This window comes from Tachysurus vachellii, chromosome 16, assembly GCF_030014155.1.
Source record: "Tachysurus vachellii isolate PV-2020 chromosome 16, HZAU_Pvac_v1, whole genome shotgun sequence".
NCBI classification, from domain to species: Eukaryota; Metazoa; Chordata; class Actinopteri; order Siluriformes; family Bagridae; genus Tachysurus; species Tachysurus vachellii.
The window spans coordinates 16378752-16393769 of NC_083475.1; the positions used below are offsets into that span (position 1 = coordinate 16378752).

The 15018-nt window shown below is 39.5% G+C and overlaps 2 long non-coding RNA genes across 2 annotated transcripts in view; one reads left to right on the forward strand and one right to left on the reverse strand.

Annotated features, from left to right (window-relative positions):
- Nucleotides 1-9344: 9344 nt before the first annotated feature.
- Nucleotides 9345-15018, forward strand: part of LOC132859005 (uncharacterized) — a 38335-nt gene continuing 32661 nt past the window's right edge. Inside the window, exon 1 of the long non-coding RNA XR_009649700.1 lies at nucleotides 9345-9442. This is a non-coding gene — a long non-coding RNA (uncharacterized LOC132859005). The remainder of the gene's footprint in view (nucleotides 9443-15018) is intronic.
- LOC132859159 (uncharacterized) lies at nucleotides 11609-13269 on the reverse strand. Its single transcript, XR_009649710.1, has 3 exons — nucleotides 13259-13269; nucleotides 11878-11915; nucleotides 11609-11729 (listed from the first exon to the last, which is right to left on the reverse strand). It is a non-coding gene; the product is annotated as an uncharacterized LOC132859159 (long non-coding RNA).

Below are 15018 nucleotides of genomic sequence, written 5' to 3' on the forward strand. Positions count from 1 at the left end.
ACTTTTTCCAGTGTATCAGACTCCTGTTTTTTTACCTTTCCTGAAAAGGCAAAGTTTTAACACAAGCTTATAAAATACATACAAAATAGTAAAATGGAAATTAAAAGGTCTAAATCACATTAGACAGTTTGAGACCATATAAATATTTTAAGAAGTTTGTGTAAAAATGAAAAGGATCCTCCTGGTGGTCCAGCGGCGAGGTGCCACAGCCCAGGTTCGATTCAGTGCTGGTCCCAAGCATGGATAAAATGGGAGGGTTGCACCAGGATGGACATCTGGCATAAAATGTGTCCCAAATCAATCATGCGGACAAGACGATCCACTGTGGTGACCCCAAATGGAGCACCCGAAAATAAAATGGAATATGAGCATTTAACTGATACTGATAGAAGTGTGGGAGGATTTGTAGCAGCATTTAAAACATGAACTTGAATCTTAGATTTGCTGAATTTTTGTCATCTTTGTGTCTTGCTCATGAGACACTAACAGAAGGGGGGAGAAATTACAAGCCCCTAAACTGTACATGTGTACATCTCTTGCCCTGTAAGAATGAGGACAATTGGAAAGGAAATAAAAATACTCATTATGTATTTAGAGGGGAAAAACTTCAGCTTTGGTCATTATGACTTGTGTTATTATTCACACCTGGGTTTTGTAGAATATAAGGAAAACTGTTGAAAAACATTGTTTATAAATGTTATATAAGTTAATATTAAAATATTTGAGGAGGTGAAAGCTGAACAGAATAAAGCGCTACGGTGCTGCTTTAGATAGAGGTCAGTGTTGTGCATTGTGGGTAATGAAGGAATCTGGGGAACAGGGTTTAAACATTGTGTGCAGGATAAACAGTTATCCATTGGTCTCCTTATGAAAAGTCATGGTCAATAAACTAAATATGCTACCAACATATTTAAAGATAAAAAAAACAACACACTATAAACTGGTGCTATATATAAGTGGGGAAAAATAAGATGGGGAAAATCCTTGAGGACGTAAATACAATTTTTAAAATGAAAGCAAAACCGAATTACACCAAAACAAACAAAAAGCAAACACAGCACAGGTTTATCTTTGAACATCCTCCGTTAAGTTATCTTTATTGTTTATTGACGCTCACTACACTTGTGCCTTTTTAGCAACGAAAAATAATCAGTAGAAATTTAAAAGGAAGACTTGTAGTCCATTTTCTGTTTGGTTGTTTGTAATCTTTACATTGTCTTTACACAGTGTCATGTATATGGTATGACTGCTAATAACACTTTGTTTTGTAGTATAAAAGCTTGGGGAGCTGTTTGGCTTGGACACTTTACAGGTGTGTGTCCTCCTCCTCGGGTATTTCGTCTTTGGCGAGGTTGTCAAAGGGTACGGGTATCCAGCTGTCGTTAAACTCTCCATTTGGTGCCATCCTCTTCTCCTGCATCTCCGGCTGCACCTCCATCACCTCTAGTGTAGGGTTGTCATGATAGCTGTCCTCCACCGTCTGCAGCTCTTCAATCAGAGGTTGCTGTGGAGGAGTTATGGACCTTGGTGATTAAAGGTGCACATAGTGGAAGATAAACAAAACGATCTACTTGCAAATACATCTCGTACCTTACTGTACGTCAATGAAGCATGTTCTGCTTAGAGAGCCAGCTTACTCATGGCTTGGACGGAAGGAATATAGAAATAAGAATTGGCTTTGATTTGAACGTTCACTTAAAACCACTGATGTGAAATGTAAAGCTGGCCTAAGCTAGTGAAGATTTATTTAATCCAGACTCATACATTGCACGGTTATTATTCTAAACAGTGTTGCTTTTAATGGCACGTTTCAACAGTTAAAAGTGTGTTGTTTGGGATGGAAAATGTTGGACACTTCTAGTGTGTTAGTGTGTTACCTGGTTCTTTCTGTTGGATGAACAATGGTAGCTGCAACAGACAGCAAAAGCAATAAAGAACAGTGCCAGTGCACCATATGAAGCCAGGATGGCGATCACTGCCTCCTGTTTTTCAGACAAACAGAGAAAATATAGCATATTAACATCGTATATAACATTCTATATTCATATTCATACGCATCACTATACCGTATTCAGATCCAGTCACTGTTCTCAGCTATTAATTCTCTATTCTTGATATATTTATATTTTTTTCTGTTGCAGTTATTTCTGCTTTATAGTCTTCAATTCGTCTCTATAGTATTTATAGTGTTTGTATTCTTACCATAATATTAATTGCCTATTTTTATATGTGTGTATAATTGTGTATGTGACAAAAACAATTGAAATTTCATTTTGATTTGCTTTTACCTCATGGTAAAAGCTAACCCTAACCTAACCCTAACCCTAACCCTAACCCTAACCCTATTTTTAATGAGTTACACAATCGTGTGTCTTACCATGTTGTTGGGAAGATTATTTGTTTCCACTGTCGTCTTCACTGTCGTCTTCACTGTCGTCTTCACTGTCGTCTTCACTTTTGTTTCCACTGATTGATTTATTTCCACTGATGGAATTGTTTCCGCTAAAGGATCAACCACTAAACAGAAATAACACCATCTAGTGAAGAATTGTTAAAATAGAGAATCAGAATCAGAATCAGGTTTATTGGCCAAGTGTGTTGACACACACAAGGAAATTTGGTTCCAGCTGTTTGTGTCTCTCAAACGTACAGACATAATTAACACTATACTATACAAACTATACAATATAGACAGAATGAGTATTAAATATGAATATAGAATATGACTGATCAGTTATGTACATAAAGTGTAGGAGTGCAAATAACAATATTGTGCAATATTATGTTTTTTGTACAATATATAGCAGCAGTAGTGTGTGTAATATATACAGATGATTTGCATAGTCCTGATAATGCAGTACTTATAGATATGAAGCAGTGAATATAATTAAGGTGAGTTGTTGATCAGGGTGATAAGGGGCCTGGGGAAAGAAACTGTTCCTGTGTCTGGCAGTTTTAGTAAGCAAAGTTCTGTAGCACCTGCCAGAAGGGAGGAGCTGAAAGAGGTTGTGTCCAGGGTGCGAAGGGTCAGTGATTTTGGGTGATTTTTCCTGCCCGGTTTCTGGTTATTGTGTTGTACAAGTCTTGGGGGGTGGGCAGGGGTGCAACAATTATTTTTTCTGCTGTTTTTACTGTGCGTTGCAGTCTGTTCCTGTCCTGTTTTGTTGCTGCACCAAAATAAAATTGAATTGAATAGATGAGCTGATAATAATAATCACTTTAATTTATATAGCACCTTTCAAAGGACCCAAGGTCGCTTGCTCACTGACTCCATTGAATGTTCTTGTGTGATAAAGAAAGTGTCTCTTTTCTTGTGTGATGTGTGTGTGCGTGTGTGGTGTGTGTGTGTGATGTAGATTAAACATGACCAGGCCAAAACAGACATGGCAGCAAGTCAAAATCAAATACAAGAACATTCTGCAGAATTGTAAGGGCCCTGACTAATACTTAACAATGCACAAGCCTATATTGTACCCAGAAGGTGCCTGCTCACACATTGTCTGTACTGTTTTAGCAGTGAAAAAGAATACACACAGACAAGGCACGGGTGGTGGGTCACCAAAAGCTAACCTCACCCCAGAAGAGGACATAGCCTTGGGGCTAAATAAAGGCAGGCCCGTGTTGCAGGGGATAGAGACAAGCATAGGTCCCTCCCAAGATGCCACCCGCTTCATACAAGGTATGTCCTTCCATCTGTACATGGGACACAACCACATTCATATTGAATCCATTTGGACTGTCTGACTTTGGTTTGCCTATTGCCTTGCAGTGTCTGGCAGCACTGTGTTACTGTTAGAGCCACCAGCACAATCACCAGACGATGCTGATCCAGTGAGTACTCCATCAAAGGCATACTGTAGGCCTGGCATGTCTTGTCTACTAGCTTCAATATGAATCCGATTAAATGTGATAGGGTGAAGGCCCTAGTGCAGCAGCAACAGCACATGACGGCGATGATGATGAGGAGACCATCTCTCTGGATTCCAGCTGGCTTGTGCTGTCCTCCACTATATGGCCTGGTGAGGAAGGAGAGGGCCCCCAGAGTGCCACCAGCCATGGACTGGGATAATCTGGCAATCTTCCCTGATGACGACAGTGGTCGGCTGCTGAGGGAACAAAATGTGTTGAATTATTTTAGTTAGTATGTGTGCTGTCAATTTTGGTTAAATATGTCCTGCGGTGGCAGAGGAATTTGGTTTTTTTTTGTGTTCAGTATTTAAAAAAAAAATTGATTTAGCCTCTTATGATGTTTGTGCTGTATACTGTGTGTAATACAAGCTTGCACACTGTAAAAAAATAAAATGACCCTTTGTTCAGCAGGGTAATAGGAATTGTGAATAATGCGAGTCTATATACAAATACATGTTAGTTCAACAATATTTCACAAAATGTTATAGCAACATCCTTAACAAAGTTGCACGAACAAATATTTTTTAATTGAATTGCGCGCGCGTGGATCCACGGGGTTTATTTTCTCATTATCAGCATCGCCACGTTTTCTGGCTGCCATTTTGGACTTGGAGCGAGAGAAACAGGTGTCAGGTGAGTAATTAACGTTAATTAATTTTAAGCACTTGAGGTGAAAAGTGGACATGATTTTTATTTTTATTTTTTTTGCCATTAGTGATGCAAATTTGTTTGCGGAGTGGGTAAATGTATAGTTTTCATGAAGGCATTTATCATTTTCGTTTTAAAAAATGACGTAGTATAAAAAATATACTAAGCTCTATCTTTGAAATTTAAAATTAGATGTAAATATGTTGTGAATCAAGATTCTGAACCAAATCATTAAAGCAATCCGATCAGGACCTCGACGCAAATTATATATTAACCTTACGCGCTTATATTAGCGTAAGTTACACGTACGTAAATAGGCAAAAAAAATGGCCAAAGTTAATATTTAAGGCTTTTTGTAAGTCCAAGTGTCAATGTGGCGCTATTGTGATGTTTAAGAGGACGTGGTTGCACTCAGTATTAACATCGTATCTTAAGATATCTTTCACGTTCTCATTAAAACGAAGTGTTAAACCGGATTTTTTTTAAGAAGAATGTTATCCAGTCTGTGCCCAGGTAATGTTAGTTGTAGTCGAGACACAAATGTGACTTTTGATTAAGTTACGCTGTACCGCAAGACTGATTCTAGAACTGTGTGTACTGCGCGTCATACGCCGTTCAGTCTGCGCAGCGCTGTATACCAGTGTCCTTGTCGACGTCACACGAAACCCACGTCGATGGGCGTAAATCCAGGGGGGGGGACGGAGGGGACATGCCCACCCCACATCCGAGGGTTGTCCCCCCAAAAAAATTATTTAAAAAATACCGCACTCTGTATTGTGAAAAATATATGTACGTATACCTAAATAATTGTGTAAGTACAAAAAAAACAAGTGGTTAGCACGTTCGCCTCACACCTCCAGGGTCGGGGTTCGATTCCCGCCTCCACCTTGTGTGTGTGGAGTTTGCATGTTCTCCCCGTGCCTCGGGGGTTTCCTCCGGGTACTCCGGTTTCCTCCCCCGGTCCAAAGACATGCATGGTAGGTTGATTGGCATCTCTGGAAAATTGTCCCTAGTGTGTGATTGCGTGAGTGAATGAGTGTGTGTGTGTGTGCCCTGCGATGGGTTGGCACTCCGTCCAGGGTGTATCCTGCCTTGATGCCCGATGACGCCTGAGATAAGGCACAGGCTCCCCGTGACCCGAGGTAGTTCGGATAAGCGGTAGAAGATGAATGAATGAATGAATGAGTTCCCCCCTCCCCTCCCCTCCCCTCCCCTTCCTCACAGTGGTTTGACCCACTGCCTGCTTCCCAGTTCATCACCTTCTCACACACGTGTCAAGTGTGTGGCTGCGGCTCAATTAATGTTAAACTCCATTAAGTAGGGGATTTTATTCACTTTAAATAAAGCGATTCTCTTTAATGTAGTTGATGCAGATTCATTCATAAATTAGTTGCGGTAAAAATGCTGATTACCGATGTAATTTTCCATGAATCTGCTATATTAGCGATTAAAATATTACATATCTAGTTAACGTTAGCTTGTTTACAACAGCTTGTTGCATAGTTACATGTCACAATAGCTTGTTGCACTGCAACTAACACGCCAAAGCCGTTTCCCGTGCATTGTTTTATTTGGGACGACTTGGCATAATGTTAACTTAACATTAACGGCCACAATTAGTATTACACTAATTACACAATTAGTAGTACACAAAAGTAGTACACAAATAAAATTTGACTATCGGTCTTTGTCAGACACGTGGGTTTGTTGTGTGTGACCGAAGCACCATTTGGAAGGTATCGTAAGTTAAAGGTGGGGTCTCTGATTTGAGAAATGCTTCTGAAAACTGCGTTCAATCAAAACAAACGTGAGCAGAAAGGGGCGTGTCTTGTCAATATGGGCAGAGAGTGTTCAGTGTGCATGTGCGCATATTCACAGATTGGAGTTTCCCAAGTCAGTAAATCCTGTTATTGTTATTGTATGCTGTTACGTTTAGCTCAGGAGTTATTGACTCTGGAAACTCCAATCTGTGAATATGTGACCAACTTCCTGCTCCTTCAGTTCTCTCCAACGCTGGAAAGCTGATCATATATTAACACGAGTCCTACTTCTTGCCTTATCGTAAGCCTTCGCTTTCTTTCTTTGTTTTTATCCTCCATGTCAATGTTAAAACCGCTTTCTGCTAATGTCACGCATGCGCACTGAACACTCTCTCCGCCCATATTGACAAGACACGCCCCTTACTGCTCATTGGCTACACGTTTGTTTTGATTTTGTTGTACGTTTGTACATGTTTTTTTTTTTCTGAAGCATGCTATGTTCCAAGGTGAACAGACTACAGTGTTATTTGCTATACTCACTTAAATGTCAGTACTGACATCAAGGAGATTTATCTGCAAATCATTATCATGTGAACATGATTTTAAACAGTTTGACATCAGTTAAAAAATGCTGAAGAATATTACTATTTTAAGTGCAGTGCATTTTCAAAAGACTTTCAAACTGCAATACAGACAGAGAGTACAGTGATACCTTGAGATACGAGTGCATTGACATACGAATTTTTTGAGATACAAGCTGATTCGACCAAGTTTTTGCCTTGAGATACGAACAAATTTTTGAGATACGAGCATTCGAGCCGACGCCGTCAAACAAAGACCCACAACAACAACTTTCTCAATTTATTGAAAAGAAACACCCAGAAAAAGTTGCAACTGGTCGTGCATCAGCGTTGTTTAATGACGCTTTACACATTTCCAAAACATTTTAAAAGGGAGGAAGAAACAAACCTCCTTGGACAGGTTTTTATTAAAACGACCAGCAAATGTTAGTGAGGAAAGAATGAGATGCCAATAATATTTAATGGCTTATATTTTCCATTTAAATTGCTTAACTTATGTGATATGTAAGCTAAAAAAAGGTTAGTAATAAAACTTATTAGCAGTGTAATGATGTGATTTCAAGTTATAAAGATGTTTACAAAATGTTTAATAATTCCTTGCACATTAAAAGACACAATTGGCAAAAAAAATTGAGATTATTTTAATGTGTTAAGTTTTTATGTCTTATGTTTTCAGTGGTACTTTTCTGTTCTTGTCCGTTTGCTTTCTGCATCCTGCTGGGCTAAATTTTGGCTTAACGTATCATTGGCCTAAAGTATACAGGTTTAAATGTATTTATAGCTTAACGTTGTAACAGGCTCGACTCTTCCTATTTTGACTCCCCTGTCTCTTGTTTCCTGTGCACATTTTGTAGATGGCTTGTTTAATCAGTACATCAGCCAACAGGAGTACAAGCCACGCTGGAGTCAGATCATCCCTAAATGCACCAAAGGTAGTAAGTGTGGTCTGCTGAGCAGCCTTAATACTAACTGTCTATGTCTCTGAGAATACACGGCAGCTTATTAAATGTCTGACATAGCTGAAAGATTAAAGGCTATTTTCATAGTTTCCTGTTTTGTCCTTTCCGCATTCTACCATCATTCTGCTGCTGTTTTTTTCCCAAATGCTCTCTCACTTGCTCTCTCTCCCACGCACTGTATACTATTTATTTATTTATTTTAAAATGTTCATGTTACCTTTCTGTCCTGTTCATCCTCCACATCCTATTAAACACACTCTCACTCTTTTTGCCCCATCACTCTTTCCCTCCTCGCTCTCTCTCTCCCTCTCTCTGTCTCTCTCCCTGACTCTCTCTCCGTCTCTCTGTCTCTCTCTCTCTGTCTCTCTCTCTCAAGTGATGGGGATGACAGCAGACCCGGGATGAGAGGTGGTCATCAGATAGTGATAGATGTGCAGACTGGTAAGTCTCATCAAAACATGCTTTTTATAACAAGAATAAAGCAGCACTGTTTGGGAGATCATCAAGATATCTGGTTGCAAACAACTTCTCACGCAGAGTGACCAGAGGCTATAACTGTTCTGCCAAACCCCCCCTCTCTCTGTCTCTCATTCTCTCTCTCTCTCTCTCTCTCTCTGTCTCTCTCTGTCTCTCATTCTCTCTCTCTCTCTCTCTCTCTCTCTGTCTCTCTCTCTCTCTCTCTCTCTCTCTCTCTCTCTCTCTCTCTATCTCTCTCTCACAGAGACTGTGTATCTATTTGGAGGTTGGGATGGCACGCAGGACTTGGCAGATTTCTGGGCCTACAGTGTGCAGGAGAATCAGTGGTCCTGTATCTCCAGAGACACAGAGAAAGAGGTGAGACAGACAGGAAGTTATGATGGTGACTCAGCAATTTCTCTGCTGATTTTGTGGGAATATTATTATTTGATTCCCCTCAGAAATGATCATGTAGTAGGGGAAACATAAATATATGTGAACACCATCACATCATGATGTAATGGTTTTAAATCACAGTGAGTGATGTGTAAGACAGTAAGCATTAAAACAGACTTGAGTCAGTGACAAATATCATTTTCTGTAGATTAATTGTGAACACTGTAATAGTTCAGATATTAAACCTTTTTGAAGTGCTTTGATACACATTTGTTCCCTGCTTAAAGCAAATTTAAATCACACACTGCTAAGTGAGTCACATTAGGCAAATTCAGACATATTTGGACTTTTTGGATCAAGGCTGTACTATTAATTCTACCCATATCTGCATCAAATAAAAACCATGGACAAAAATACGATTGTGTTGCAGTTTATACAGAGTAAACAAAACTCTGAATGCAGATAGAATTGTGATTTTGATACACATGGTAAAACGTAAGCAGTGAAGTTGTGGTGTCTTTGTGTGTGTCTCAGAATGGTCCCAGTGCACGCTCCTGCCATAAGATGTGCATCGACTCTCAGAGAAGGCAGATCTACACGCTGGGACGCTATTTAGACTCCTCTGTCTCTGAAAAGCGACTTCTACCAGTACGACATTGATGCTAACACGTGGACACTGCTCAGCGAGGACACCTCTGCAGATGGAGGACCTAAACTTGTGTTCGACCACCAGGTGATCGCCTGAAGATCCAGACCATAGTGCATTATATAAAAATACACCATGTAATCAGCCATGTATAGCACTATAAGTGTAAATAGTGCAAAGAACCAAAACAAATAAACAAAACACTTTTCCTCTTGTAGATGTGCATGGACTCGGAGAAGCACATGATTTACACGTTTGGCGGTTGGATTTTGAACTATGGCGATTGCCCTTTGTCGTTAAATGATGCAGACGCGGCAGAAAGTGTGGGAAGCGTGGTGGAATTATAGCCAGACTAAAGCGGGATGTCGGAGCCTGGATCTGCGCAAGGAATTCCAGACTAACTCCGGTTGAAATGAATGGCCGGACAATCGCTTGGCAGTGTCAGGTAGTTGGCTTGTGCCAGCTGCCCCCGAAAGGGTTAATGGCTGCACCGTGGTGGTTCGGATCTACATGAGAGGGGTAAACCAGCAAAATCTTCGGCCCCTATGCCGTGAGCAGCAGGCGACCAGCGACGAAGCTCGAATGAACATGTCACTACTTAATGTACAGGTGGTTGGTTACAAAACCTTTATCCTGATGACTTTATGGCAAAAAACAAGCTGGATTTCTTGTTTTTTGGCTGAGACGTGGCTGAAGGTAGGAGATGTCTCACCGATGTCAGAACTTTTGCCGCACGGCTATTTGTACTTCAACTCACCGCGAAAAACCAGGCGTGGAGGTGGTATTATGACTATTTTTAAGGATGAGTTTAAATGTAGACAAATTACTTTGCCCCCTATAACAGCTTCAAGCTCCAAGTGTTTCAGATTATGTCAGCAATTTCTGTTACCATTGAACTTGTTTATCTCCCCCAAGGTAAGCAAAGTCTTTATTACTGAATTCTCAGACCGCTTAGGCAGACTGACAACTTTTGCATATTTTAGGTGCATATTTTGGACAGGATTAATAGCCGCATTAATAGTGTCAAATAACACTTTAGGATTATTAGCATTCTCTAAAATAGCCTCTGAATAAAATTTGTGTTTAGCATCCTTAGAAGCCTTCTGAAATGTAACCAGAGTTTTACTGAACATGTCGTAGTGTACTTGAATTTTAGATTTTCTCCATTTCCTCTCCGCTTGCCTAGACAGTCGTCTCTGTGTGCGAATGTCATCATTTACCCATGGCAGGGAAGTATGTCTAGTATGTTTAACTGTGAGCAGAGCAACAACATCAAGAATCTCAGAGCAGACAGATTTGAACTGCGAGAGATGCTCATTAACACTTAGAGAGCAGAGAACAGTTTCAGAGCATGTAGCTGCATACTTTGTCATAGAGCTCTGCAAACTCAACACTAGTCGCAGGAGTTACTTTTCTAGTCCGCTTTTTTTATCTGAGGCCTAAATAAAGTCTTCGCAATACACAGATTAAAAAACACTGACTTGTGATCTGAGAAGGGCACTTCATCAAAGTCCTGAATGGGCTGGTTATGAGATAAAACCAGATCTAACATATGACCCAATCTATAAGTAGGGCCATTGGCCTATTGTATCAGGTCATACGAGTCCATCAAGTTCAAAAACTGCTGCGTCTTTTTCACAGAGACGTGTTTGACCTTTTTATTAGTGTTTTGTAGCCTTAATATTACTAGTACATGGACACCAGAGACGTGTTTAACCCTTTTATTAGTGTTTTTTAGCCTTAATATTATTGGGGTACTATAGACACCAGAGACAGCGGTGTTTGTTTTCACAGAGACGTGTTTAACCTCTTTATTAGTGTTTTTTAGCCTTAATATTATTGGGGTACCATGGACACCAGAGACAGCGGTGTTTGTTTTCACAGAGATGTGTTTAACCTTTTTATTAGTGTTTTTTAGCCGGGGTTGTACATAGCGTTGTACACAGTGTTGCACTCTGCGTTGAACACGTGACAGATGTTGACAGGGACGTGTTCAAAGTCAGGTGTATAAGTGACTAGCACATAGTACACTGTTTCTTCAGGCTGGAACTACAATTTCTAGGAGATTCACAATTTAACTCCAACTTTTAAAAATATTTTTTTATTAATTTAAATATTTTTTAACAACTATAACAATATTGGCAATAACATTAAACAATATTTCTAACAATATTTGTGAGCAAAACATTACCAAACATAACACAACTTATAAACATAACATAAAAAGTCTTCTACAGATTGATTGCCATGATTGTGCAGTTTATGATGAGGATAAGGATCACAAGGACAGTCGCTATGTTGTTCATTCCTTTCAGCGTTCTGTGATTTGATCATTCTGATCATTCTGTTCTGTGATCATTTTGATCTTTACGTGCTGATAGGGGATAAAAAAAAGAAAGCAAGCAAGTCCATAAATCAGACATTCCCTCTGAAAACATTAACAGCCAGAACATATCTGGAATGCTTGTAGGTTGCTATATACACCTTTATGACTGAAAAAGCAATAATGCTGCAGTGCTCACCTGCTGGTCGAACACAAGTTTAGGGCCTCCATCTGTATCTGGATGTAGAGGATGTAAATTAGATAAAATCCCTGATGCAGTCAAACAAAGAAACTCTTAATATCTCCAGATAATTTTTTTGGTCCTTGCTAAGCTATAAAAACTTGAAATTTGTGTTTGTGTGAGTGAGTGAAAGTGGACCTCACAAGGATACCATGCTAGAAATCCTTGTTTGATTTTTTAGAGTTTGAATGGTGTAGAACCATTGGAAAGGGTGGACCCCAGAAGGGTACAAACATGAAGTGGACCTCACAATGTGAGAAGTGTGTGCGTGCGTGTGTGTGTGTTATGGCTTTGTTGTTATTTTTACAACTGTAACAGCAGCAGGAATATTTATCAGGTCTCCTCCCTCACATCTGAATGTCTCTCTCTTTTAGCTGTAACAAAACCCTGTATGTTTAACACAAGGCGGCACTCAGACTAAATTTAAGACATGACTGTTTATCTGAGTGTGCAGCTATTTTCTAGTTCATGCACTGAATCTATCAAATATTCAGTTCTCATATTAGGATAATGTTCTAAGATAAAATTCACCAGGACACTAAAGCTGCCTTCACACTGCACACGACATACGGAAACAACTGTCTGATTTCGCCCCCTAGTGACAGTCGTGCAATCTGATCGTATATACTGTGTGTGTGTGTGTGTGTGTGTGTGTGTTTGTGTGTATCTATATATATATATGTATATATATATATATATATATATATATATATATATATATATATATATATATATATATATATGTAAATCCATTTTAATAGTTTTTATGAAAATGACTTTTTTTTATCTAGACCCACACATTCTGTTTATATTCAATTTATCCTGTTAAAATGGTCTGTTGGCTCAGTCTGAACATGTTAAACAGTGATTGTTAAATGAAACAACAATTTTGTTGAATATAAATTCAAAGTTTCTTTTTATTTTTTTCCAAAACGCTATAAATCCATCCTTTATTTTAAAAATGTTTTTTTATTTTTTATTTTTATAAAAAGAGACATCAGGGAAATAAATAACTTTATTAAGAATAGAAATAATCTCCTACACTCATTTTGAAGACTGCGCACAAACAAACATCTCTCGCCTCAGACCGCCGCCATGTTGGATTACGTCGAACGCTCACCGAATTCTGATTGGTCGAGAGAGGACATATAGCGTTTTGGCAAAAAACAGGTTTGGCGTTTATCGCGTTTTGGAAAAGAGCTCTTCATATACACATACAGTATACACCCCACACATGCTATATGTATGTTGTATGCTATGATGTATACATATACATACATGCATACATACATACTTGTGTATGTGTGTGTTTCCATAGTATGTTAAGTATGTAACTTACTTGAGACAAATTGCCAGGTGCAATTTTTGGGCCAATGACCTGAAGAATCTCCTTGAAATCTTCTCGTGACACCTGAAAATAAGCACGAAAATATTCTCCATTAAGGAGCAACTCTTGCACTAAACGGTGATACTAGCTGAGACTTTTTCTCCGAGTCAGGTAGTGTTTTATCCACTACTACTACTACTACTACTACTAATATTTTCTTTTACGTCTCCAGTAAAGGAGCGCAAAAGCAAGAGCCTGTATTCTTCCTCCATTTATCATGGTGAATGAATGAATGAATTAATGGAGTAAATACAAACAATCAATACAACAATAAATCCAGAAAGACCGCAAATAATTTTTGAGGAAACATGGACACAACATTAAAAATAATACAATATAAATATTAATAATTTATTTTTTTTATCAATGACAATGTATTTAAAACAAAAAGATTGTTTTTGATAAAGTTAAAAAATGACTAAAGTTAAGAATTAGTGAAAAGTATTACCGTATTTTACGCACTCTAAGGCGCACCTTCAATGAATGGCCTATTTTAGAACTGTTTTCACATATAGGGCGCACCGGATTACAAGGCGCATAGAATAGAAGATACTGCAGTCAAACGTTTGACTGGGTTTGCGTTATGCATCCACTAGATGGAACTGTGCTAAAGGGAATGTCAACAAAACAGTCAGATAAAGTCAAACTTTATTAAGCGTTCTGACAACTCCGTTCACTCCCATGGTAACGTTGTTCAAACGTTGATGTGCATATTAACAATATCTCCCAGCCTTGCTCACTCTTCTCCCAAACGTGGAGGGGAACTTTTCCCTAATTCAGTAAACTCGTAGTAAAAGAAACAGTCTGATACCACTAAATCAAACGTTAGTGCATAAATCAACATTGTTCAGTTACGTATAACATGTAAAGCTCACTTTGTCAGTTCATTCCCCGTCCACGAATCCCTCGAATTCTTCTTCTTCAATTCTTCTTCCGAATTGAACAGTTGGGCGACTACGGCATACAACCTGCCCGGCTCCCTCTCGTCATTATCCGAGTCAGTGTCGCTGCTGTTGCCTGGCAGTTCAGAGATTATTCCTGCCTTCGTGAAAGCTCGGATCACAGTTGAGACTGATGTATCAGCCCAGGCATCCACGATCCGTTGGCAGATAGTGGCGTAAGGCGCCCGGCACTGTCTCCCTGTCTTGATGAACGTGTGTTCACCTTCTGTCATCCACTGCTCCCACGCAGCTCGCAGTCTAGCTTTGAACGCCCTGTTGACACCAATATCTAGCGGCTGGAGTTCTTTAGTTAATCCACCTGGAATGACGGCAAGATCCGAATTAGTTTGCTTCACTTGTTTTTTGACAGCATCAGTGATATGGGCGCGCATGGAGTTGTAGATCAATAGGGACGGAGCTGTGTGGAAAAAGCCACCCTGTCTCTTGACGTAAATTTCTCTCAGCCACTCGCTCAACTTTTCCTCATCCATCCATCCCTTTGGTTTAGCTTTGATGACGACGCCGGCTGGAAAGTTTTCTTTTGGCAAGGTCTTCCTCTTGAAAATAACCATGGGTGGAAATTTCTGGCCATTAGCCTGGCAGGCGAGAACTACAGTGAAGGATGACTTCTCATTCCCTGTGGTGAGTACAGACACCGTACTGGTTCCCGTTTTCTCCACAGTGCGGTTCACGGGAATATCAAAGGTGAGTGGAACCTCGTCCATGTTTGTGATGTGCTCTGGCCGGATCTTCTTTTCAGTGATCATCTTT